This window comes from Phocoena sinus, chromosome 2 (genome assembly GCF_008692025.1).
Source record: "Phocoena sinus isolate mPhoSin1 chromosome 2, mPhoSin1.pri, whole genome shotgun sequence".
Taxonomy (NCBI): Eukaryota; Metazoa; Chordata; class Mammalia; order Artiodactyla; family Phocoenidae; genus Phocoena; species Phocoena sinus.
Genome location: NC_045764.1, coordinates 142,870,453 through 142,897,178, shown reverse-complemented (window position 1 = coordinate 142,897,178; position 26,726 = coordinate 142,870,453). Strand labels below are relative to the sequence as shown.

General features: G+C 36.4%; 1 protein-coding gene across 5 annotated transcripts in view; it reads right to left on the bottom strand.

The window, feature by feature from the left end:
* GPHN (gephyrin) overlaps positions 1 to 26,726 on the bottom strand; it is a 636,104-nt gene that overhangs the window by 560,813 nt on the left and 48,565 nt on the right. Inside the window, exon 1 of one of the 5 annotated variants that reach the window (XM_032623647.1) lies at positions 22,810 to 22,909. The exons of the other annotated variants lie outside the window; for them this stretch is intronic. The gene's annotated coding sequence lies outside the window, so the exon portion shown is untranslated. Of the gene's footprint in view, positions 1 to 22,809; positions 22,910 to 26,726 lie in introns of those variants that run through there. 5 annotated transcript variants of the gene reach the window in all.

Genomic DNA, 26,726 nt, shown 5'->3' with positions numbered 1-26,726 from the left:
TCCACAAGAGCAAGACCAAAACAAAGACATTTTCAGATATATAACAAATGCGCTTGTCAAGCTTTCAAAAAAGAATTTCTCTTTATGGCTGAGTAATATTCCATTGTATATATTTGCCACATCTTCTTTATCCATTCATCCGATGATGGGCACTTAGGTTGTTTCCATTTCCGGGCTATTGTAAATAGAGCGGCGATGAACATTTTGGTACATGACTCTTTTTGAATTTTGGTTTTCTCAGGGTATATGCCCAGTAGTGGGATTGCTGGGTCATATGGTAGTTCTATTTGTAGTTTTTTAAGGAACCTCCATACTGTTCTCCATAGTGGCTGAACCAATTCACATTCCCACCAGCAGTGCAAGAGTGTTCTCTTTTCTCCACACCCTCTCCAGCATTTATTTTTTCTAGATTTTTTGATGATGGCCATTCTGACTGGTGTGAGATGATATCTCATTGTAGTTTTGATTTGCATTTCTCTAATGATTAATGATGTTGAGCATTCTTTCATGTGTTTGTTGGCAGTCTGCTGTAATGAGGTGGATAGACCTAGAGTCTGTCATACAGAGTGAAGTAAGTCAGAAAGAAAAAGACAAATACCGTATGCTAACACATATATATGGAATTTAAGAAAAAAAAAATGTCATGAAGAACCTAGGGGTAAGACAGGAATAAAGATGCAGACCTACTGGAGAACGGACTTGAGGATATGGCGAGGGGGAAGGGTGAGCTGTGACAGGGCGAGAGAGAGTCATGGACATATACACACTAACAAACGTAGTAAGGTAGATAGCTAGTGGGAAGCAGCCGCATGGCACAGGGATATTGGCTCGGTGCTTTGTGACAGCCTGGAGGGGTGGGATAGGGAGGCTGGGAGGGAGGGAGATGCAAGAGGGAAGACATATGAGAACATATGTATATGTATAACTGATTCACTTTGTTATCAAGCAGAAACTAACACACCATTGTAAAGCAATTATACCCCAATAAAGATGTTAAAAAAAAAAAAAGAATTTCTCAATAAAGCATGCCAAAGAAGAGGAAATATGTCCTTAAAAGAAAGCTATAAGAAGTGAATAAAAATGATGATCAAAAAACTTGTGGGCTTCTGTGGTGGCACAGTGGTTGGGAATCCGCCTGTCAGTGCAGCGGACATGGGTTCAAGCCCTAGTCCGGAAGGATCACATGTGTTGCGGAGCAACTGGGCCTGTGAGCCACAACTACTGAGCCCACGTGCCACAACTACTGAAGCCCATGCGCCTGGAGCCTGTGCTCCGCAACAAGAGAAGCCACAGCAATAAGCCCGTGCACCACAGCGAAGAGTGGCTCCCACTCGCTGCAACTAGAGAAAAGCGCGCATGCAGCAACGAAGACCCAATGCAGCCAAAAATAAATAAAATTAAATGAATAAATTTATTTTAAAAACTTGTTTAATGTAAAGGCAAACCTAAACAAACACAGAATAAAACAACAGTATATATAAAAGAATTTAAAAACTGGTCAAAAATGAATGAATACGTGTCTAAGACAGTGCTTGCTAACAAATGTTCAAATACGATTTTTTAAAGAAAGAATGAAATACTACAGAAAACTGAAAAGGATAAAGAAATGTAGCCAAAATCAGATCTAATATAATAGGCCACTGTAATAAAGAAAAAAACAACATGATCATCACAATTGATGCACAAAAAGCATCTGACAAAATCCAACACCCTTTCATGACAAACACACTCAACAAACCAGGTATAGCAAGGAACTTACACAACATGAAAACAGCATTTACGAGAAACACAGTTAACATCATTCTCAATGATAAAAGAGTTAAAGCTTTCCCTGTAAAATCAAGAACAAGAAAAAGAAAGCCCACTTTCATGACTCATACTGAACATTGTCCTAGAAGTTTTAGCAAGAGCAGCTAGGCAAGAAAAATAAAAGGCATCCCAGTTGAAAGGGAAGAACTAAAATACTATCTATATTTGTGGAAACACGATCATGTACACAGAAAACACATAGGAATTCACAATAAAATTATTAGAACTAATAAATTCAGCAAGATTGCAGGATACAAAATCAATATACCAAAATATACAGTATTTCTATACACTAGCAATGAATAATCCAAAAGTGAAATTTAGTAGACAATTCTATTAACAATAGCATCAAAAAGAAAAAAAAACCCTAATCGAATCTTAGGGTTTTGGGTTTTTTTTAAGTACAAGACTTGGGCACTGAAAACTACAAAACGTTTTTTAAAGAAATTAAATAAGATTTAACTATGTGGAAAGCCATTGCACAATCGTGAACTGACTCACTACTGTTAAGACAGTAATATAATCCAAATGTTCTACAGATTCCATACAATCCCTATCAAAATCATAATGGCCTTTTCTGAAAAATGTAAAAGTTTATCCTAAAATTCCTAGAAATTGCAAGTAACTCTGAATAGTCAAAACAATCTTGAAACAGATGAACAAAGTTGGAGGAGTCACACTTTCTTATTTCAAAACTTACTGCAAAGCTACAGGAATCAAAATCGTATGTTATTGGCATAAGGATAAATATGAGGATCAATGGAACAGAATTCTGAGTTCAGAAATAAAACTATACATCTATGGTCAAGTGGTTTTTGACAATAGTGCCAAACCATTCAATGGGGAAAGAATGCTGTCTTCAAACAATGGTGCTATTACAACTGGATATCCCCATGCAAAATAATGAATTTGGACCCCTACCTCACATTATATTCAAAAATTAACTCTAAAGGGATCATAGACCAAACTGTAATAGATAAAGCTTTAAAACTGTTAAAAGGAAACACAGGAGTAAATCTTCACGAACTTTTATCAGGCAACAGTTACTTAAATAGGACACCACAAGCACAAGCTATAAAAGAAAAAAATAGACAAATTGGACATCGTCAAAATTTTAACATGTTATGCTTCAAAGGATATCATCAAGAAAATGAAAAGACAACCTACAGAATGAAAGAAGAGTTTTACAAATCATATATACGAGGGATATGAACTCTTACAATTCAGCAGCAACAACAGAAAAGCAATTTAAAAATGGGCAGAGGATTAACTAAAAATACATCATAGATCTAAATATATAACATGAAACTATAAATATAAAACTCTTAGAAGATACATAGGAGAAGAACTCTTAAAATTAAAAAAAAAAAAAAAACAATCCAACTAAAATATGGGCTGAAGATTTTAATGGACACCTAACCAAAGAAAATATACAAGTGGCAAATAAGCATGTGAAAAGATGCTCAACATCATATGTCATTAGGGAGATGCAAAATGAAATGACAGAGAGACACCACTATACTCCTATTAGAATGGCCAAAATCTCAAACAGTGACCCTACCAAATGCTGGCAAGTATGTGGACCAAAAGGAACTTTCATTCATTACTTGTGGGAATGGAAAATGGTACAGCCACTTTGGAAGGCGGTTTGGCAGTTTCCTACAAAAGTAAACATACTCTTACCATACAATCCAGTAACTGCACTCCTTGGTATTTACCCAAACAAGCTGAAAATGTATACCTACACAAAAACCTGCACACGAATGATAATAGCACCTTCTTCATAACTGCCAAAACTGGGATGCAACCAAGATGTCCTTCAATAAGTGAATGGACAAACTGTGGTACATCCAGACAACGGAATATTACTTAGTGCTAAAAATAAATGAGCCACCAAGCCATGAAAAAACATGGAGGAAATTTAAATGCATATTACTAAGTGAAAGGAGACAATCTGAAATGGCTAAACACCATATGATTCCACTACATGACATTCTGGAAAAGGCAAAACTGTACTGACAGTAAAAGGATCAATGGTTGCCAGAGACAATGGGAGAGAGGAACAAGTAGGCAGAGTGTAGAGGATTTTTAGAATAGTGAAACTACTCTGTAGGATTTTATAATGGTAAATACATGTGTTAAGACAGTTGTCAAAACCCATACAAAATATGACACCAAGAGTAAACCCTAATGACACCAAGAGTATCACCCTATGACTTCGGGTGATAATGATGTGTAAATGTAGATTCATCAATTGTAACAAATGTACCGCTCTGGTGTGGGACTTTAAGATAGTGGGGAAGGCTAGCTATATATATGCAGGGGCAGGAGTAATATGAGAAATCTCTGTACCTTCTCCTCAATTTTGCTGTGAACCTAAAACTGCTCTAAAAAAAATAAAGTCTATTTTTAAAAAGTAGGCAGAGGACCTGAATAGATAGTTCTCAAAAAAAGATATTGAAATGGCCAATCAGTACATGACAAGATGCTCAACACTGTTAGTCCTCAGGCAATACAAATCAAAATGACAATGAGATATCAGAGGATGAATAAAGTAAAAAAGACAGATATAGCAAGTCTTGACAAGAATGTAGAGAAACTGGAACCCTCAAACATTTACTGGTGGGAATGTCAAATGATGCAGCCACTTCAGAATGTTTGGCAGCTCCTTAAAAAATAAAACATAAAGTTGCAGTATGACATAGCTATTCCACTACTAGGTATTTACTCATGAGAAATGAAAACACGTCCAGAGAAAAACTTGTATATCAATGCTCATACCAGCATAATTCATAATACTCAGAGTGGAAACAACCCAAATGTCCATCAACTGATCCATGGATTAGCAAAACGTGGTATATTCATAAAATGGGATGTTATTTGGCACTTAAATGAAGTATTGATATATGCTACAATGTAGATAAACCCTAAAAGCATAAGCCAAGGGAAAAAGGCCAGACAAAAAAAACACATACTGTATGATTCCATTTATATTCAATGTGCAGAATAGTCAAATTTATATGGAAAGTAGATTAGTGGTTGCCAGGAAGTGAGGTGAGGGGGAAATAGGGAGTGACGGCTAGTAAGTACAAGATTTCCTTACGGGGTGATGAAAATGTTCTGGAAGTAGAGAGTGGTAGTAGTTGTACAAGTTTGTCAATATACTGAATACTACTCAATTGTACTTATTCAAAGAAGAGAGAACCCACTAACCACAAAATCAACAAACATACTAAAAAGACAGCTTGTTACCATGTCATCAAATTACTTTTATCCTAATCCTAGTTATCAAAAAATTTTTTGTTGCTTCCCAGAAACAAATAGTATCTCACTCAGTGAATGTGCTAACAAAAGGTTTTGTTCTTTAATTATAACTTTACCAATATCTTTTAGTAGGTCCACTTTGCAGGGTTTTTTGCTAATCCAGTATCATACACACTTCAGTTCCATAATAATAAATTGCAACAGAAATATATAGATGGCTAAAGGGATACAGAATATAAAATGTAAAAATGAATTAACACCTAAATATTTATCTGGTTTCAGAATAATTTGCTTTAATGGTACTCTCCAATATAATGTGGTTTAAAATGGTGCTACATGAAAATTAGGTTTGCTTTTATTATTGTGTTTTTTTACTATCTAAAAAAAAAATTTTAGTACTTTCTATTTCTGAAAAAATCCAAGCAAATTTAAGAAAGTAGAATAAATAAATCTAATGGCCAATACTGCTAAACATATATCCATCACAAAAAAAACCTCTCAAATCCTCATTTACAGTACTACTACCTTTTTAAATTATTATTTTAAAAAAGCATTAGGATTTCAGTTTGGGGCACAACGTCATGGACTCATCTCTCCATGCTTCTCCATGCTAAGAACAACTATAAAAACTGGAAATTGTATACTAGACAGCCATAGGAGAAATCTGAAAGATGGAAAAAAGAAGGCAACTGGCTAGGGACCCCAGAACTTGAAGAATAACACAGCAGCACAGCATTGCTCAATCTATCACCTAACTAAAAAAGGCACCCCAGCCTTGATGTTACTCGACCCAACACTCAGGGGTAAAAAGCAGCCCAGGCAGGTTGAGAAACAGCTTTGGTTCCAACAAAAGCACCAACTGGAATGGAGTGGGAGTCCTGTCAGCAGCAGGCAGCCAGGGAAAGAGTTTTCCGTGTCCAAAGGCCTGACATCTACCTCTGACCTAGCAGATCCAGACCAGAGACATTCATTCCACAACTGAGGATGGCACCATTAGGGACCAAACAGGATGCATAGAAGGAGACCAGAATAGCATTATAAAAGCTCTGAGCACTAAACTGTCATTGGAACCACAGCTCCCAAAAGCAGGCTGAGACTATGCATTAAACTGACAGTGTGTATGCTTACCAAATTAGAATATTAAAATAGAATCAATAACAACATCCAACATTTGTAGGACACAACCAAAAAATACTCCTCAAACCAAGATCAAGGAAAATCAAAACTTCAATGAGAATAAAAATCAACAAAGACCATCAAGTATCAGATGCTGGAATTATCTGACAAGGATTTTAAAGTAGCCATCATAAAGATGCTTCAAGGGACTTCCCTCGCAGTCCAATGGTGAAGACTTCACCTTCCAATGCAGGGGGTGTGGGTTCAATCCCTGGTTGGGGAGCTAAGATCCCACATGCCTCGTGGCCAAAAAACTAAAGCATAAAACAGAAGTAGGGGCTTCCCTGGTGGCGCAGTGGTTGAGAGTCCGCCTGCCGATACAGGGGACACGGGTTCGTGCCCCAGTCTGGGAAGATTCCACATGCCACGAAGCGGCTGGGCCCGTGAGCCATGGCCACTGAACCTGTGCGTCCGGAGCCTGTGTTCCGCAATGGGAGAGGCCACACAGTAAGAGGCCCGCATACCACACACACACACACACAAAAAAAAACAGCAGTATTGTCACAAATTCAATAAAGATTTTAAAAATGGCCCCCATCAAAAAAAAAAAAAAAAACATTAAAAAAATTGCTTCAAAAACAATTACAAACGCTCCTTGAAATTCTACCAAAACAGCAAAAATAGACTTAAAAAAACACATACACAGAAACTGAGGAACCTGTGGGATAATATCAAAAGACCTAAATTCATATCACTGGAGCAAAAGAGAAAGAGGAAGAGGCTGAGAAGAATTTACAGAAATACTGCGAGAAAATTTCCCATTTGACAAAAGACATAAGACTATAGGCAAAAAACCCAGAAGATTCCATGTCAAGCCACATCAGGATAACCCTCCAAAATCCATTCCAAGCCATATCATAATTAAACTTCCAGAAATAAAAGCCAAAGGAAAAAAAATCTTGAAATCAGAAAGACAAATAATAAACACTGGAGAGGATGTGGGGAACCCTCCTACACTGTTGGTGGAAATGTAAACTAATGCAGCCACTATGGAGAACAGTATGAAGGTTCTTCAAAAAACTAAAAACAGAGCTGCTGTATGATCTAGGAATCCCACTCCTGGGCACAAATCTGGAAAAGATACACACTGTAATTCAAAAAGAAATGTGCACCACAATGTTCATAGCAGCACTATTTACAATAACTGAGACATGGAAGCAAGCTAAATGTTCATCAAGAGATGAGTGGATAAAGAAGATGTGGTATATATATACAATGGAATATTACTCAGCCACAAAGAAGAATGAAATAATGCCATTTGCAGCAACATGGATGGACCCAGAGATTATCATAATAAGCGAAGTGAGACAGAAACATAAAATCATATGACATCACTTATATGTGGAATCTTAAAAAAAATGATACAAATGAACTTTTTAACAAAACAGAAATAAACTCACAGTCATAGAAAGAAAACTGAAGGGGATGGCGGGGGGAGAAGGAGTAAATTAGGAGTTTGGGATTAACATATACACACTACTATACTGAAAACAGATAAACAAGGACCTACTGTATAGCACAAGGAACTATATTCAGTACCCTGTAGTAAACCATAAGAGAAAAGAATCTAAAGTATATATATATATATAAAAGAATATATATATATACTCAGTTATACATATATATGTATAACTGAATCACTTTCCTGTACACCTGAAATGTTATAAGTCAAATATAATTCGACAAGCCTCTTAGATAGCCTCATCGAGCAGAGGGCAGACAGCAGAAGCAAGAAGAACTACAATCCTGCAGCTTGTGGAATGAAAACCACATGCACAGAAAGACAGACAAAATGAAAAGACAGAGGGCTATGTACTAGATTAAGGGACAAGATAAAACCACAGAAAAACAATTAAATGAAGTGGAGATAGGCAACCTTCCATTAAAAGAATTCAGAATAATTATAGTGAAGACAATCCAGAACCTCAGAATAAGAATGGAGGCAAAGATTCAGAAGATGCAAGAAATGTTTAACAAATACCTAGAAGAATTAAAGAACAAACAGAGATGAATAATACAATACATGAAATGAAAAATACACTAGAAGGAATCAACAGCAGAATAACTAAGGAAGAAGAAGGGATAAGTGACCTGGAAGACAGAATGGTAGAATTCACTGCCATGGAACAGAATAAAGAAAAAAAAACGAAAAGAAATGAAGACAGTCTAAGAGACCTCTGGGACATTAAACACACCAACATTCATATTATAGAAGTCCCAGAAGGAGAAGAGAGAAAGGACGCAAGAAAATATTTAAAGAGATTATACTCGAAAACTTCCCTAACATGGGAAAGGAACAAGCCATCCAAGTCCAGGAGGCACAGAAAGTCCCAGGCAGGATAAACCCAGGAGAAAAACAACGAGACACATAGTAATCAAAATGACTAAAATTAAAGACAGAGAAAATTTATTAAAAGCAGCAAGGGAAAAACAACAAATAACATACAAGGGAACTCCCATAACGTTAACAGCTGATTTCTCAGCAGAAACTCTACAAGCCAGAAGGGAGTGGCATAATATATTTAAAGTGATGAAAGGGAAGAAACTACAACCAAGATTACTCAACCCAGCAAGGATCTCATTCAGATTCAACAGAGAAATCAAAAGCTTTACAGAGAAGCAAAAGCTAAGAGAATTCAGCACCACCAAACCAGGTGTACAACAATGCTAAAGGAACTTCTCTAAGTGGGAAACATAAGAGAAGAAAAGGACCTACAAAAACAAACGCAAAACAATTAAGAAAATGGTAATAGGAACATACATATCAATAATTACCTTAAATGTGAATGGACTAAATGCTCCAACCAAAAGACACAGGTTCGCTGAATGGATACAAAAACAAGACCCACCTAGACCTAGGGACACATACAGACTGAAAGTGAGGGGATGGAAAAAGATATTCTATGCAAATGGGAATCAAAACAAAGCTGGAGTAGCAATATTCCTATCAGATAAAACAGACTTTAAAATAAAGAATGTTAAAAGAGACAAGGAAGGACACTACGTAATGATCGAGGGATCAATCCAAGACGAAGATATAACAATTATAAATATATATGCACCCAACATAGGAGCACCTCAATACATAGGGTAACTGCTAACAGCTATAAAAGAGGAAATCGACAGTAACACAATAATTGTGGGGGCCTTTAATACCTCCCTTACACAAATGGACAGATCACCCAGACAGAGTATTAACAAGGAAACACAAGCTTTAAATGACACAACAGACCAGATAGATTTCATTTATATTTATAGGACATTCCATCTGAAAATAGCAGATTACACTTTCTTCTCAAGTGCACACAGAATATTCTCCAAGTTAGATCACATCTTGGGTCACACATCAAGCCTCAGTAAATTTAAGAAAACCCAAATCGTATAAAGCATCCTTTCCTACCACAACCCTAAGAGATTAGAAATAAATTACAGGGGAAAAAAACGTAAAAAACACAAAATATGTAGAGGCTAAACAATACGTTACTAAATAACCAAGAAATCACTGAAGAAATCAAAGAGGAAATCAAAAAATACCTAGAGACAAATGAGAATGAAAACACAGCAATCCAAAGCCTATGGGATGCAGCAAAGGAGTTCTAAGAGGGAAGTTTGCAGCAATACAATCCTACCTCAAGAAACAAGAAAAATATCAAATAAACAATCTAACCTTACACCTAAAGGAACTAGAGAAAGAAGAACAAACAAAACCCAAAGTTAGTAGAAGGAAAGAAATCATAAAGATCAGAGCAAAAATAAATGAAATAGAAACAAAGAAGACAATATCAAAGATCAATAAAACTAAAAGTTGGTTTATGAGAAGATAAACAAAACTGATAAACCCTCAGCCAGACTCATCAAGAAAAAGAGGGAGAGGGCTCAAATTGATAAAATTAGAAATGAAAAAGGAGAAGTTACAATGGACACCGGAAAAATACAAAGCATCATAAGAGACTACTACAAGCAACTCTATGCCAATAAAATGGACAACCTGGAAGAAATGGACAAATTTTTAGAAAGGTATAACCTTCCAAGACTGAGCCAGGAAGAAATAGAAAATATGAACAGACCAATCACAAGTAATGAAATTGAAACTGTGATTAAAAATCATCTAACAAACAAAAGTCCAGAATCAGATGGCTTCACAGGTGAATTCTATCAAATATTTAGAGACGAGCTAACACCTACGCTTCTCAAACTCTTCCAAAAACTTGCAGAGGAAGGAACACTCCCAAACTCATTCTACAAGGCCACCATCACTCTGATACCAAAACCAGACAAAGACACTACAAAAAGACAATTACAGACCAATGTAACTGATGAATATAGATGCAAAAGTCCTCAACAAAATACTAGCAAACAGAATCCAACAGCACATTAAAAGGATCATACACGGGCTTCTCTGGTGGCGCAGTGGTTGAGAGTCCACCTGCCAATACAGGGGACGCGGGTTTGTGCCCCGGTCCGGGGGGATCCCACGTGCCGCGGAGCAGCTGGGCCCGTGGGCCATGGCCGCTGGGCTTGCGCATCCGGAGCCTGTGCTCCGCGGCGGGAGAGGCCGCAGCAGTGAGAGGCCCACGTACCGCAAAAAAAAAAAAGGATCATATACCATGATCAAATGGGATTTATCCCAGGTATGCAAAGATTCTTCAATATATGCAAATCAATCAATGTGATAAACCATATCAACAAATTGAAGAAGAAAACCCATATGATCATCTCAATAGATGCAAAAAAAGCTTTTGACAAAATTCAACACCCATTTATGATACAAACTCTCCAGAAAACGGCCATAGAGGGAATCTACCTCAACATAATAAAGGCCATATATGAAAAACCTACAGCGAACATCATTCTCAATGGTGAAAAAACATCATTCTCAATGGTGAAAAACTGAAAGCATTTCCTCTAAATTCAGGAACAAGACAAGGATGTCCACTCTCTCCACTATTATTCAACATAGTTTTGGAAGTCCTAGGCATGGCAATCAGAGATGACAAAGAAATAAAAGGAATACAAATTGGAAAAGAAGAAGTAAAACTGTCACTGTTTGCAGATGACATGATACTATACATAGAGAATCCTAAAGATGCTACCAGAAAACTACTAGAGCTAATTAATGAATTTGGTAAAGTAGCAGGATACAAAATTAATGCACAGAAATCTCTTGCATTACTATACACTAATGATGAAAAATCTGAAAGAGCAATTAAGGAAACACTCCCATTTACCAATGCAACAAAAAGAATAAAATATCTAGGAATAAACCTACCTAGGGAGACAAAAGACCTGTATGCAGAAAACTATAAGACACTGATGACATAAATTAAAAATAATACAAACAGATGGAGAGACATACCATGTTCCTGGACTGGAAGAATCAATACTGTGAAAATGACTATACTACGCAAAGCAATCTACAGATTCAATGCAATCCCTATCAAATTACCAATGGCAATTTTTACAGAACTAGAACGAAAAATCTTAAAATTTGTATGGAAACTCAAAAGGCCCCGAATAGCCAAAGCAATCTTGAAGGGAAAAAAAGGGGGCTGGAGGAATCACACTCTCTAACTTCAGACTATAATACAAAGCTACAGTAATCAAGACAATATGGTACTAGCACAAAAACAGAAATATAGATCAAAGGAACAGGATAGAAAGCCCAGAGACAAACCCAAGCACCTATGGTCAACTAATCTATGATAAAGGAGGCAAGGATGTTCAGTGGACAAAAGACAGTCTCTTCAATAAGTGCTGGTGCTGGGAAAACTGGACAGCTACATGTAAAAGAATGAAATTAGAACACTCCCTAATACCACACACAAAAATAAACTCAAAATGGATTAAAGACCTAAATGTAAGGCCAGACACCATAAAACTCTTAAAGGAAAACATAGGAAGAACACTCTGTGCCATAAATCACAGCAAGATCTTTTTTGACCCACCTTCTAGAGTCATGGAAATAAAAATAAACAAATGGGACCTAATGAATCTTAAAAGCTTTTGCACAGCAAAGGAAATTACAGATGAAAAGACAACCCTCATAACGGGAGAAAATATTTGCAAACAAAACAACGGACAAAGGATTAATCTCCAAAATATATAAACAGCTCATGCAGCTCAATATTAAAAAAACAAACAACCCAATCAAAAAATGGGCAGAAGACTTAAATAGACATTTCTCCAAAAAACACATACAGATGGCCAAGAGGCACATGAAAAGCTGCTCAATATCACTAACTATTAGAGAAATGCAAATCAAAATGATAATGAGATATCACCTCACACCAATTAGAATGGGCACCATCAGAAAATCTACAAACAACAAATGTTGGAGAGGGTGTGGAGAAAAGGGAACCCTCCTGCACTGTTGGTGGGAATGTAAATTGATACAGCCACTATGGAGAACAGTATGGAAGTTCCTTAAAAAACCAAAAATGGAATTACCATATGACCCAGCAATCCCACTACTGGGCATATACCCAAAGAAAACCATAATTCAAAAAGACACATGCACCTCAATGTTCAGTGCAGCACTATTTAATACCCAGGTCATGGAAGCAAACCAATGCTCATTGAAAGATGAATGGATAAAGATGTGGTACATATATACAATGGTATATTACTCAGCCATATAAAGGAACGAAATTGGGTCATGGATGGACCTAGAGACTGTCATACAGAGTGAAGTAAGTCAGAAAGAGAAAAACAAATATCATATATTAACGCATATATGTGGAATACAGAAAAATGGTACAGATGAACCGGTTTGCAAGGGAAAAATATAGACACAGATGTAGAGAACAAATGTATGGACACCAAGGGGGGAAAGCAGGGGGCGGGGGTGGTGGGATGAATTGGGAGATTGGGATTGACATATATACACTAATATGCATAAAATAGATAATAAGAACCTGTTGTATTAAAAAAAAATAAAAGTATGGTTGGCACAAAAAAAGAAATATAGATCAAGAGTATAGGATAGAAAGCCCAGAGATAAACCCATGCACCTATAGTTACTTAATCTGTGACAAAGAAGAATATACAGTGGAGAAAAGACAGCCTCTTCAATCAGTGGTGCTGGGAAAACAAAACAAAGCAAAAACAAATATACTTCAATTTTTAAAAAATTTTTTAGAAAAAGAAAGAAAGAAACAATGTATAGAGGAGCACTAATTCCAGTGACAGTGGATTTCTAACCTGACATCATGGAAGCCTGAAGGAAGTGGCATAACATTTTTCAAATGCTGAATGAAAAGACGCATCAACCACAAATTCTATATTCAGCAAAAATATCCTTCAGAAATGAGTGGGAAACAAAGACAGTCTCAGACAAACTCGTCGTTAGCACACATACCTTTAAAGAATGATTGAAGTAAGTTCTCTAAACAGAAAAGAAGTCTTGGAAGTTCAGAAAGGAAAGAAGTCCAGTGGAATAGGTAATGACAGTAATAAATATAACAGACTATCCTTCTCCTCATGAATTTATAAAATCATATTTGATGGCAAATGCAAAATTTATAACACAATCTGATGTGCTCAATACAAGTAAAGGAAATAGTTGTAACAATTATATTTTAAATATAAGGGCAAGTGGTCTAAATGAAATTAAGTTTTCTACACTTCACTTGAAATGGTAAAATGGTTACACCTACCAGTAGACTATGATAAATTATGTACGTTTATTATACTACCTATAACAACCACTAAGAAAACTATACAAAGGGTATAGTAGTTTTGGTTTTGGAGGAATTATATGGATAACTATATACATTATAATCAAAGTAAAATTCTAAAAAGTGTTCAAGTAATCTATATGGGAGCCAGGAAAACAGAAATAGAACAATGAGAAACAAGGGATCAAAGAGAAAACAAATAATAAAATGGCAGACTTGAGCCCTCACATGTAAATAATTACTTTAAATGTAAACAGTTCAAACACACACACACACAAAAAGGCAGAAATTGCCAAAGTGAATTTAAAAAACACAACTGAACTATACACTCTCTACAAGAAACTTACTTCAAACATAAGTAGATTAAAAGACAAGGATGTAAAAGGAGGTGTCATGCAAACATTAATTTTTAAAAAAGCAAAGATGGATACATTATCACCAGATAAACTTCAGAGCAATAAAAATTACTAGGGACAAAGCAGAATCTTACCTTATGATAATAGGATCAACCCATCAAAAAGACATAGGAATCCTAAATATGTATGAATCAAATGACAGAGCTTCCCAATACATAAAACAAAAACTGAGGGCTTCCCTGGTGGCACAGTGATTGAGAATCTGCCTGCTAATGCAGGGGACACGGGTTCAAGCCCTGGTCTGGGAGGATCCCACATGCTGCGGAGCAACTAGGCCCGTGAGCCACAACTACTGAGCCTGCGTGTCTGGAGCCTGTGCTCTGCAACAAGAGAGGCCACGATAGTGAGAGGCCTGTGCACCGCGATTAAGAGTGGCCCCCGCTTGCCACAACTAGAGAAAGCCCTCGCACAGAAACGAAGACCTAACACAGAAAATAATTAATTAATTAATTAATAAACTCCTACCCCCAACATCTTCTTAAAAAAAAAAATTTATATAAGAAAAGAAACAAAAACTGAGAACTAAAAGGAGAGATAGACATAGCCACATTTTAGTTGGGGACTTCAACATCTCACTTGCAGCATATGAAAGAACTACTAGTCAGAAAAATCAGCAAAAATATGAAGGAACTGAGCTGTACTACATGACCAAGCAATAGAATCTAAATGACATTTATAGACCACTCCATCTAGTAACAACAGAATAAACACTTTTTTTGAGTTCCTATGGAACAATCACCAAGATAGACCATATCCTAGATTATAAACCTCACAAACTAAAATGATTAATATCATACAAAGTATGCTGACTATAACTGAATCAAACTAGAAATCAATAATGTAATGACAACAAGAAAATCTCCAAACTCTTGGAAATTAAAGAACATACTCCTAAATAACCTAGGGGTGAAAGAACTCTCAAAAGAATTTAAAAATACATAGAACTAAATAAAAATGAAAATACAACTTATCAAGTTATGGGTGCAGCTAGAGCCCTACCAAGAGGAAAACTCGTAACACTAAATGTTTATATCAGATAAAAGGATAGGCCTCAAATCAGTAATCCAAGCTCCAACTACTTCAAGAAACTAAAAAAAGAAAAAAAAAAAAGGTAAAATGTACCCACAGCAAGCAAAAGGAAGAAAATTATAAAACCAAAAATTAATAAAATTAAAATCTGGAAAACAATAAAGGAAATTGATGAAAACAAAGAGCTGGTTCTTTGAAAAGGTTAATAAAATTTTAAAACTTGTAGCAAAACTGACAAAGAAAGAAATAGGGATGATATAAATCATTAAAATCAGGAATAAAGCAGAACAGTAGTAAAGATCACATAGCCATTAAAAGGTAATAAAGGAATACTACAGATAACTTTACACTCACAAATCCAACAAACTATAAGAAATGAACCAATTCCTCCAAAACCACAAACTACTAAATACAACCATGATGAAATAGTCCTGAATATCTGATTAGGTCTACATATCTGATTAGCTTCTTATTAAAGAAACTGAATTCATAACTTTAAAAGTTTAAAAAAAAAGAAAACAAATCTCCAGGCCCAGATGTTTTCACTGGAGGATTCTACCACATATTTAAAGAACATTTTTACAAAATCCCTTCTGACACAGAGAAGAGAAGGGAACACTTCCCAGCTCATTTTATGAAGCTAATATTACCCTGAACCCAGAAAAAGACAAAAATAGTACAAATAAAATTACACAGCAATCTCTCTCATGAACTTAGATGCAAAACCTCTTCAGTAAAATGTTAACAAATTGAATAACAGTATATAAAAAGAATTACACACCAAGACCAAATGGGATATATTCCAGGTATGCAAGACTGTTCAATACTCAAAAAAAAAAAAAAAAAAAATCAACGTAATGTGCCATATCAGTAGGAGAAAATTGATATGATCATATCAACTAACAGAAAAAAACCCCACAGAAATCATCTCAGTGTTCTATGAGAACATCTGAAAAATGAAAATTTTGCTAATATGATGGTTGCATTTACTATGTGCCCAAGAATTTTTACTATAAACTTTTAATTTTTACACATATAAAAGATTTTACAATCATAAAAATCTGATAACTTCAATGACCCAAACACTGGAAAAATATTATACTTAAATGAGTAGTTTTAGTTTTTGAGTTTTTCATTCATTTACATTTATATTTCTTTCCTGTCACTCGTAAATAACACTATGATCTAAAGATTGCTAAAATTAAAATTTTTGTGCCAGGTATAAGAAAGATAAAATGCACATCAGAGCCAGATTAAGAAACTTATAAAACTTGACATAAATTTTTCAATAATAGAGCAACTTCTTTATGTAGTCCTACACTGACACTGCTTGCTGGCTATGAAATTTACCACCAAAGGTAAACAAACTGAATCACCTAGTAGGTATTACACTAGTAGATAATACTCTTAGTTTTTGGAAGTCCATATTTGCTTTCTTTGCCTATTGAAAAAATAAAAGTATGTAAGAAAGTATGTCTCAACACATACATTATAATTGGTCACTTTAACTTTAAAAGCAGGCATTTCACCTCTGACACTAAATCATAATAAAGTTCATTTACGGTATTTTTATACCAGAATTACATTAGGTCATCCACCACAGTCAGCCCCTTTCTCTAGCAAAATTATTTACCACATGTAGATTTCTGTTCCCAGCGTGGTCTTGATTTTCTAATGTCAACTCAGAGCCAGCTAGAAAGACTCTGTCATACGATTTGTGATCATTTCCACTCTCAATTTTTTTTTAACCCAGAAACACATTAAACAAATAACATCCACAGCATCTGTTTCATCATATTTGGGGAAAAATAAAATCTAGTGTGTTTGGATAAAATATAATCCATAGTGATTTCCATTCACTGATCCAAGTGTATAGAGATTTCATCTACCTCACATCATACACAAAAATTAATTTGAGATAAACAGGGCTAAAACTATAATGGTTTTAGAGTAAAACATATATTCTGTCTTGTGGGCAGAGAAATGTTTCTCACAGTTGACAAATGCACGATTAAGGCACCGGCAGATTCAGTGTCTGGTGAAGACCTGTTTCTTAGTTCACAGACTGCCATTTTCTTGCTGTGTCTTCACATGGTGGAAGAGATAAGGGAGCTCTCTGGAATCTTTTATAAGGGCACTAATCCCATTCGTGAGGGTTCCACCCTTATGACCTAACCACTTCCCAAAGGCCCCACCTTGAAATACCATCACATTAGGGATTAGGTTTCAATTTATGAATTTTGGGTGGGACACAGTCTACAGCAATATGGATTTTGATTACACAGATATACACATGTCAAAACTTAGAGAAGGGGCTTCCCTGGTGGCACAGTGGATGAGAGTCCGCCTGCCAATGCAGGCGGAAAGATCCCACATGCCGCGGAGCGGCTCGGCCCGTGAGTCATGGCTGCTGAGCCTGCGCATCCGGAGCCTGTGCTCCGCAACGGGAGAGGCCACAACAGTGAGAGGCCCGCGTACCACAAAAAAAAAAAAAACTTAGGGAAAATAGATGAGATTTATTTCACTGTATGTAAATTTTACATAAAAAGAAACCTGTAAATTAATGCTGAATCTAGTTAATAACATTCATGCTGAAGTATTTAGGAAGAACCATACTGATGTCTGCAATTTACTTTGGGTTTTTTTGTCTTTTTTTTTTTTTTTTTTTTTGGCTGCACTGGGTCTTCATTGCTGTGCGCAGACTTTCTCTAGTTGTGGCAAGTGGGGGCCATTCTTCGTTGCAGTGTGCGGGCTTCTCATTGTCGTGGCTTCTCTTGTTGCGGAGCACGGGCTCTAGGCACGCGGGTTTCAGTACTTGTGCCACGTGGGCTCTAGAGCACAGGTTCAGTAGTTGTGGCACACAGGCTTAGTTGCTCCACAGCATGTGGGGTCTTCCCGGACCAGGGCTCAAACCCGTGTCCCCTGCACTGGCAGGCAGATTCTTAACCACTGTGCCACCAGGGAAGCCCTACAATTTACTTTGAATGCACCAAAAATAAAATGGACTAACAGACAGAATGTGGGATAGACAGATGGCTAGATACACATGATGAAACAAGAAAAATAAAATATTAGTAGCAGAATCTAGATGGTGCTATACAGATATTCAATGTAAAACTCTTTCACCTTTGCTGTATGTTAGAACATTTTTAGAATAAAACATTAGGGGGAAGTTGAGAGATTTCCATTTATTTATTTTACTAATATTTATCAAATGAAGCTGGCTCTTTCTTTTTATAGAAGAGAACATGACTACAATTAAGCAACTAGGCCATAAATCTAAGATATGATTAGAATCTAAATTCCCCAAAGTACTGCTATTTCACCCAAAATCTCACACTGAATTATTCATGAAAGGAGTTTGTCAACATATTCTTTGCTAATAGTATATAACAACATCAACCAATTGCTTAGCATCTTTTTTCAGTCTTAGGTCATAAGACACATTGTGGTGATTTAATAACGTCCACTTGGATAGGCCAAAACTATGTTTCCCAGAATCCTCTTCTCTGATTAGTTCTGGGCTAATCCATAGAAATTTCCATGAGACCTGGAAGGCGGAGGTGAAGCAGTAGCCATTAGTTTCTGAAGATCGTCATGGTCAGATGTGATGAAAGACAGAAGCACAAGCAACAGCCTTCCACAGACTTATCCAGTAGCTATTCTTTGTGATCCCACTCTAATAGTTTGAAATGCCTGGCTTCCCATATTCCCTTGCAAGCTCCAATTAATACACCAACATCAATGTCTCAGAATAGGTGATTAGTGACTTTCCTCTGCATTTCCAATTTCCCTTGTAGGATTCTTAGTTGACAGTTTCTCCCACAATTATACAAGGTTTTATGTCTATAATACATCCTTGATTCCATAACACTCATGATGGTTCTGCTTCCCTTACTGAACTCTGACTGAGAATACCGGCATACTTCCCTTATTCCGTTACATGTATCTCTAAAAGTTATAAAGAAATTAAAAAGTTAAAAGTTATTTTTCTTTCACCAAGGACTGTGAAAGCCTTCTGATGGTTTTTAAAGGAAGCATAATTCTTTTATAAAGTAAATGTTCAGCCTTTAGATATTCTGTAATAAATTTGAATTTTTTTTTCAAGAAAGAAACAGTAAGGTATAATGGTAGAAAAACTAAACCCAGTCAGCCTAAGATATGAATCATGGCTCAGTCATTTATTAGCTGAGAGACCTTAGTCAATTTACTAAACCTCTCTGCAACCTGTCTTCTTATCTTGAAAATGTGTATGATGATGCCAGTGATATCTATGTAAGAGGGACTCCTGGATAGAAATCTGCCCGGAAGAGCATAAAGCTAAAAGACTTAAGTTTTCACAGCAAGCATACTTTCTATATGCAATCTAAATTTATTTGGAAGGTTTGGTGGGGGTGGGAATTTTTGGTGGAAATTAACAGGAAAAGTTAAAATACCCTCATGTCAATCCCACGGTGCTACCAACAGAATAATACAATCATGTAATTAAAACTAGTATATTCCTTTTCTCTCCCAACCTGGTCATGCCGCACAGCTTCTGGGATCTTAATTCCCGGACCAGGAATTGAACCCAGGCCCTCGGCAGTGAGAACACGGAGTCCTAATCACTGGACCACCAGGGAATTCCTGAAACTAGTATATTCTTAATAAACGCTGGCTATCATCTTTCTCTTCTGTATTAAAGAGATGAACTGTTTTTTAATTCCTTTTTTTCTCTAAAATGAATTCTAACCATTTAAATAATTCACAATTTGAAATAGTATTATCAAGTTTAATTGTTCTTCAGTTATGCTAATCTACATGAATCTCCACATTTCCCTTTTTTCAAATCAATTCCTATGCGTTCTAAAACACTTTCACCTATGTTCAGATGAGCAACTGAACATTCAAGTAACAACTAAAATACGTAAGTAGTTTATAGCAGTGCTTCTCAAACTTTCATTTCCATGTAACCACCCAGGAATCTTGTTAAAATGCAGATTCTGATTCAGTAGGTCTAGGACTGAGGCCTGAGACTCTGTGCTCCTAATTAACTCCCAGATGACACTGTTACTAGACCACAGACTACACTTAAGAGCAGCAAGGAACTTAAAGTAGGGTATATAGTAGGTTATTACAAAACTTTAGAGCTGGAAAGGACTTTACAAAATGTATAATCCATCTAAAAACACAGAGAGGCTTCCCTGGTGGAGCAGTGGTTAAGAATCCGCCTGCCAATGCAGGGGACACAGGTTCAAGCCCTGGTCTGGGAAGATCCCACATGGCGCGGAGTAACTAAGCCTGTGCGCCACAACTACTGAGCCTGCGCTCTAGAGCCTGAGAGCCACAACTACTGAGCCCACGTGCCACAACTACTGAAGCCTGTGCGCCTAGAGCCCGTGCTCCACAACAGGAGAGGCCACCACAATGAGAAGCCCGCGCACCGCAACAAAGAGTAGCCCCCTCTTGCCGCAACTAAAGAAAGCAGGCGGGCAGCAATGAAGACCCAACGCAGCCAAAAATGAATGAATTAATTAATTAATTAAAATAAAAACAGAGAGAACTTAAGGGTCCTAAGCAAGGTCACTATAGCTAGTAGTAGAGCCAAAGAAAATCCAACTTATCCTAACAACAGATTCCGTGCACTTTCCACTACACCAGTGCTTCTCAATCTTCAATTATTTATATGTAATTACAAGGCAATTAAATCTATATAGGGAACCTGAAATCCTTCAAATGTGTCATGCTCCAATCGTTCCTTCTTCGAGTAACCTATCGTATTATTAAATTATGGCAAGATTTGCCAATCAAGGTTGAAATTATATCAGTCACATCTACACTACGGGAAAATGAATAACACATGCAAATTCTCCTTCTGAAATTAAGAAATCCTACTCCCTGATGTTTTGACCAGTCTATTTTAGAGAGAGACTTATCCATCTGATTACCAAAATATAGCAAAAGAAAAAAACTAAAGGAATTTTGCCTGAGAAGAAGTCTGATGAGATTTCACTAGGGATAAACTTATGACTAAATTTCACCATAGGACCCAAAATATCTATCCTAGTAAAGGTTATGCACAATCCTTCTGTACTCCTCTGCCCTTAATCATTGAAGGAACAATATCATATCTGGAACCAACACCCTTTGGACAAGTGAAGAGTCCCACTTTCAGACAGATGACTGAAAGTAGAGCACATAAATATTAAGACATTACATTTGATAAGGAATAAAGAAAGAATGAGTACCTTTGAACCATCTCTCCTAAAATTTCTACTTTGTTTTGATTTAAAAGAAATTAAAACAATCCAGGCAAGAGAAGGAAGACATTAATTTTGGCAGTTCTTGAAACAGTATACCAAATTTCCAATGTTAGCCATTTTTAATCAACTCACTTTTTAAAACAAAAACTTCTAAACAAAACCTTTATATCATTACCACAAATGAGAGAAATGGATGACTTGCCATAAATAAAAGATAACAGTATATATGTCAATCCCAATCTCCCAATTTATAAAAGAATGTAAAAAAGAGTATGTGTATATGTATATGTATAACTGATTCACTTTGCTGTACAGCAGAAACTAACACAACATTGTAAATCAAGTATACGCCAATAAAAATATTTTTTAAAAATATATATATATACACACAACAGTAAAGATAACAGTAGAATATCATTAAATTCTACTAGAGAATGTTGCCCACAGAATGTTCTGAGCCTGAGCCCCTCTTTGTTAAAAAGGGAGAATGTGTTCAAGAGGTGCTAAGGGCTTATGTTTATAGATACAAGGAAAAGGATTGAAAGAGAAAAACGGAAAACGTTTTTATGCAATTTGATGTTATTTAATGCGTTGTCCTGAACACCTTATATTCATCCCAAGTATCTGAATGTGACACACTTTGAGAAACACTACACCACACCATGTTGTTTCTTAATTGATATTTCTCTCTGGTTAATCCCCTAAATAGCTTAAAATTCTATTGACAGGAAATGAATATTGTATTTAATTCCCCAGAGCACCTAGTCCAGTAACTGGTACACAGTAGGCACTTAATGATACGTTTAAGTGAACCAAAAAGATAAGTCATTAAAACAAGCAATTTATTTAGAATTGTTGATTTCTCAGAGCTGAAAACACTAATGAGGTCACCTACTAGTTCAACTTACTCATTTAAAGATGTGATTGTTAAGTATTGAGACAGTAAGTGACTAGCCTAATCAGAAGTGTTTTTAGGGACTCTGAAATTTCTTAGTTCTCATTCTAACAGCTGTGCAGGCAGATGTCAAATGAATGGCTTAAGGCAAAGGAATCCTTCTGACATTTTATTTAGGGTCAGAAGGACAAGAGATTGGCAGGGAGGAAGCAGGGAAGGGCTATACACATTTAGGAAGATAACTTGCCCAAAAATATTCCACAAGAAGTAAGGAGAAATCTTAGGCTGGCAAAGATACTCACCCAGAATTCCACCCACATTGCTAAGACTGTCCCAGGTTAAAGGGTAGAGAGGCAGAGGATACTCTCAAGGAAGGTGGCTGTGTTCAGAACCTTCCTTAGTGAGAATTTTCTAAACTTCTTTTATCATTACAAGAATTGTCCCATGCCTGGAATCTCAAACATTTGTTGACTTCACTAGTTTCCTCCCAAATCCCCACCCTCATTCCTGAACTAATTAGAAGTATTACACATGTTCCAAGACTGAAAGAAGAGTGGTAATAAAAATATAAAACACAAGTATCCCTTGAGCCGAAAACCTTGTTTCTAAACCCTCGACTTAATGATAAAATGGAGGCCTTTTCTAGCCCGCAGGAAAAGATTTAAATTTGAGGACTAAAGCAGAGTCAGCTTTCTCAGCAAATGTGCTTTAAAAATGAACTGGCAACATTAAGTATGAAAAATAAAGATTTATTTTGATTGTAAATGATATAACTTAAGTTTTAAAAAGAGAGGTAGGGTATGGTTATTATAGGATATCTAGACATCTCAGTGTATCAAAAACTGGCCAGATATAGGGCCACTACAGGGACAAGAGGAACTAGAACCTGGGAGTTGACCACACAGTCAGGATTATCTCTGCCTCTTCACTCTGCGAGTGGATCTCATTCTCTCCAGCTAAACATAGGTTATCTATCTACATGGTGTGGGAGATGCAAGGGTGAGCATGACCTTTGGTAGGTTAGAACTCCTGTCTGCCCCTGGATATACTGCCATAGTCAGTGGGATGGGGCATTATAATTGACTACATCTGGATTAAGTCCCCACCTCAATAAACAAGGGTAGAATATTATGTTCAGTAATCTCAACAAAAGCACAATGGTATGTGTTGGGGGAGGAAGGGGGTCTGTTAACAGAAATGAGAGAAGTATATAGAACAGAGAAAAGTAAGATCACATTTTAATTCAATTTCACAATGACAGTGACAGTTTTCCCTTTCAGTTGTGTACAACCAATTCCTTAGCATACCAATAGATTTATTCATGCAGGGGAAAATAGGTTTGCTTAGTTCTTGAGGAAGAGTAACTTTTTCATCAGTCATGGGTGATGAAAAGCACCCATGGTGAAAAGCACCAAGTCATGGGTGATGAAAAGCACCTCAACAGAGGTGCTTAAACACAGCCATAATTCAGTACCAATAAATTAAGAATAACAAATCAAAAATATATATATTACATACTACTTCATGTGCTTAGAATGATTTTAATTTAGCTACAATATACAGCACAACATATTTTCTTCAAGATGCTTTTTTATTCTTGGAAATAGAGATTTCCTAGAATATCTTTTCAAGGCCAAATGTAACCATATGTTTATAAACATGCTATGAATTTATATAATGATGGGATATTGGGATAATTTTCACAATTCACTTAATTACCCCACTGAATTGAAAAGATAAGAATTCAATCCATTATTTAAAAAACTTTGACTTAAGCAGAAAAATATGCTTATGGAATAATGAGTATAAAAGTAAGAAAGCATGGGGATGATGATGGATAAAGTGATATATTCTACAAGTAGTTCAAGAGGCTTTTGATAGCATTCAATCTGTTTAACGTACTAGAAAAAGAATGTATTTAAAGCTCAAATTCAATTGCTATTTCCAACCAAGGAATTTTTTAGCATCAAAGCACATGTTTACTCATATTCTTTCATTAAAACTTCTTTTGATACTGAACAATTAGATTTGAAAATAAAATAAGAGGGCTTCCCTGGTGGCGCAGTGGTTGAGGGTCCACCTGCCGATGCAGGGGACGCGGCTTCGTGCCCCGGACTGGGAGGATCCCACGTGCCGTGGAGCGGCTGGGCCCGTGAGCCATGGCCGCTGAGCCTGTGCGTCTGGAGCCTGGGCTCCGCAGCGGGAGAGGCCACAGCGGTGAGAGGCCCGCGTACCGCAAATAAATAAATAAATAAATAAAATAAGAAAGAAAAGTAACTTCATAGAAGTGTATTTCCCTCTTTTTTTCCTTGTAAATAACAGATATTAAATCATGTTGGTGACTCAGTAGATGGCACTGTTCTCATTAAATTAAAATGGATCTAATACAAAAAACAGGGCACAAAAACTTAACCAACACTAATGTGCTTTCACCCAAAAATATAAAACAATATCCTGAACATCTGTATTAATTAATGCATTGAAACAATCAAATCTTAAATACAGTGAATGATTATTTACAAAACATTTACTTCCTTCCTACTGCAGCTTGACTAGAATTCTATAATTTTTCTTTTGGAAATATTAATGAGTGATCTAATAACACCTCTACTGAAAAATAAATTGGTTCTCTTTCCTCTAATTAAAATGTGAAATAACAGTACTTTCTATTTCTTTTAACAGTGCCTTTATTAGGGAATAATGTTTTCAAAATACTAACTAGGCTGCCATTATCAAGTTTTGAATGTACAGTTACAAATATTTTCTTCTCAAACATCACTCACTGCATTTACTGACTTGCAGTTACTTAACTTCCTCTGAGTTAGCTACGGTCACTTAAGCTCCTTATTGGCAGAGAGTACATCTTACACTTTATAGATCCCACAGTGACTCTCAAAAAACACCTACTGAAAAAAGACACGAAATAAAATTAATCACTAAACATAGTATACAGCAACAAAATGTATTCAATAATTATTTACTGAGTAGGGTATACATCAATGAACAAAAGCAACAAAAGTGATACCAATAAAACCTATTGCCCAGATCAGTAATTTAACTCGGAGATTTTATATTCAAGTTCTGAGGTGATGAGTTTATTATTCCCATAATCACATAGAGGAAATGATCCACATAACTTAAACTAGGTTGTATGACTAGCCCTAGGGCATCGAAGTGACCGTTTACATTTAGTCAGTCATTCAACAAATATTTTCTGTGAACCTACAATGTACTGTCAAGCTCCAAACAAATCCCTAGGGATTTAAACAGGAATCAAGGCAATCCTCCTAGATTGATCAGCTCTGCATCCCACCCTCTCTCATTTTCTTGCTCTATATCTGGACAAAACAGGCCTCTGGAAGATTCCAGATGAAAGCAATTCAGTATTAAATAGCCTTACCTATTTATCCATTAGGGCTTAGCATTAGTCACCCTTCCAGACCAAGTAATGACATAGAGCCACTGCTGCCAAAGCTGCACCACCATCCCAAGTCCCCTAGACTGCTAAACAAATCTAAAGATAAGATACCACCTCTAGGCTCTAATGCTGCTCTGGAGTCTCAGCTTTCTCTAACCTAGTATGCACAAGATTCCAGGGTTGGATTCTGCTTTAGTGCCTGCTTCTGTTTTCTTACCAGTTCTTTATCTGGGGGTCTAAATTCATATCCCAGGACTCTGCTAAATGGCAAAATTTGGCTCCAAGGTAATAATTACATCCCTTCATGATGTTTACCTATATTGAATTTCCTGAAATGCCCTGCCTGATTGGCGCTAGCTCCATTTAAAAATGTAGTGCTCACAACACTTTTAAAGACAACCTAGCCTGCCATACCTTTTGGTTACTCTCTTACCTATGGGATTTATTTTCCAAAGTCCACATCTACAGGCAAAACTATGCTACAAAGTTTCAGAGAGGCTAAGTCTCTGTTAAGTCTCACATTCCTTAACTATCAACAGCCCTGTGTTGCCAAGAGAAATGTTGTCATTGCCCCAAAATGTGATGTCCTCTGCCTTATTCTACAAAATATTTAGGAGTCTATAAACACTCTTAAGCCTCTAAAACTCAAAATATCTCCAGTTCAGAAAACAAACCAACAAACAAAAGCTGACTGACTACCTCCCAGGGCTGTGCCTGATTAAAGATCTTCCAGATGAAGAAGAAATTCCTTCAAGGAGCTCAACCTAGTGGGGTCAAAAGGTTTACATTAACTTAACAGTA